Source organism: Bos indicus, chromosome 23 (genome assembly GCF_029378745.1).
Source record: "Bos indicus isolate NIAB-ARS_2022 breed Sahiwal x Tharparkar chromosome 23, NIAB-ARS_B.indTharparkar_mat_pri_1.0, whole genome shotgun sequence".
NCBI classification, from domain to species: domain Eukaryota; kingdom Metazoa; phylum Chordata; class Mammalia; order Artiodactyla; family Bovidae; genus Bos; species Bos indicus.
Genome location: NC_091782.1, coordinates 19,103,143 through 19,105,341, shown reverse-complemented (window position 1 = coordinate 19,105,341; position 2,199 = coordinate 19,103,143).

The following is a 2,199-nucleotide window of genomic DNA, read 5'->3' as shown; positions in this document are numbered from 1 at the left end:
GGGTTCCCCAGTGACTGTGATTTTTCCTGAGGCATGGTGTGCAGTGGTGATGGGATCAGAAGGAAGCAGGTTTGTGTTGCTGTGGTCTGAAACCTCCCCTCCAACCCTTCATATACTCACTGGGTCTCAGGGCTTCAGAGGCCCCCTCGCGGCCCTCTCCTCCTCCCCCTGGATAGCCAGGAGCTTCCTCACTGGGGTCAGTGTGATCTCTGAACTTCACTGAGGGCAAACCTCTACTTCTGCAGTCCTTTTGCTGTACAGATGTCTCTTCTGTTGTGATCTCACCTCGTGCCTACTGCAAAGGCTTCCTGCAGCCTCGATGATGACGCTGGGTGGCAGGCGGGGCTGAGGTCCCTATTATATACATGGAGTAAGTGCACAGTGGAGTTGAGCCCAGCATCCCTTCTTATTACTCTATGAGGCCTCTGCTATGCCTGGTACCAATCCCCCAACCCCAGCACAGTGCTGCCACATCTCTTTGTAACTGATAACCGCCCCCCCCAGCCCCCGGGCTCAGAAACAGCATCCGTCTTGTTCAGGGCTGTGTCTCTGGTGCTCCGTAAATGCACACAAAAAATATTGAGAGCTCAAAGGTTAAAATTTGGATTCTCAATTTAGGAGTCAGTACAGATGTCTAGTATAGGAGTCGGCAGACATTGGCATTTATGATATATTTCCAGGGACTGGTACAGGACAGGGTTGCATGCATGCATGCTAAGCCGCTTCAGTTGTGTCTGGCAGCTTGCAACCCTGTGGACTGTGGCCCGCCAGGCTCCCTCTGTCCATGGAATTTCCCAGGCAAGAATACTGGAGTGGGTTGCCATGCCCTCCTCCAGGGTTTCTTCCTGACCCAGGGATCAAACGGGTTCTTTACTACTAGCACCACCTGGGAAATCCACAGCGTTGCATATCTGCATGGAGATCCTTCCCCAGTGGACTTCGCCCACACTGGCTGGATGCCCAGCGATTCCTGCTCATAGGCTCTCTTCCCATGCCAAGTCTGGACTGATATCCCTGTTAAGCTGGAGTTCATGTTTGCATCCAAAGAATCTATGTGTGCTTTTCTGGAGAAAACCCATAATGAAACGTGACTTTTGGTCGTAACTTGGATATATCTTACCAGGATTAGCCAGGCATGAACAAGGAACCCTTAACTGGAATTTGTTTTCTTTCTTTTCCGAATATAGAATATTCCTAAATTTGCTTTCAATCACACACACACAAATTTTAAATATCTTCAAACATTTAGAAAACAATAAAGATAGTTACGAAGCAGTTTATGAGGCTGCGGTTTCTACAGGGTTCAGAGGGCAGCCATCATTTCAGACGGGTGAATGGGAATTATCGTGAAACATTGGTTCCTAAATAGCAGTGTAGATTTGTAGGAATGAAACCCACATAGAACTCGTGCAGCTCTGCACTTGATTTCTGTTTATTGGCCCATTGCCCTGATTAAGCCCTAGCGGTAGAGCAGGTGATGGAGAATCTAGAAGGCTGCAGCTTGTTAAACGGTTGAGATACTAGAGCAGCAAGTCAAGGCCATCAGAGCACTGGGTCCTTTGGCTCACAGAGTGCAGATGGAGGGACTCAGTCCACACGAGACACTCTGGGCTGGGGGTCAAGGTCAGCTGCTTGTGGGGTTGCCCGAAGGTTGGGTCACTTTCGTTTAGTCACTAAGTCATGTCTGACTCTTTGTGACCCCATGGACTACATGTAGGCTGCACCAGGCTCCTCTGTCCATAGGGTTCTCCAGGCAAGAATAATGGAGTGGGTTGCCATTTCCTTCTCCATGGGTTACCTTGGTGAGTCACTTTTCCCAGAGTTTTGCAACCCCACTCATTCCCCATGACTGTCCTAGCAGTAACCTTCCTACCTTACAAACTCACAACTTTGGGGTCACTTTGGGGTTTGTCCCTCTGTTCCCTGTCCAGTTTTATTGATAGTGTTCACAAAGTGCTGCCTATTCTCTTATAGCACAGTGGCCTTTCACCCCCGTCCCATCCCAGGGCCCCAGCCCAGGCTAGGCAGGCTGCTACACAGCTCCTGTCAGTGTCCAGCCGCTCCCCCTGCAGAAGCAGCTCTTGGTGTACACACTCCATCTCTTCATCCGTCACCCCATCTAGAGGCCTGGGGTCTCTAGCACACGGTAACAGGAGCAGAGACCCCAGTGTATTAAGAAAGCAATGTATTAGGGGCTTA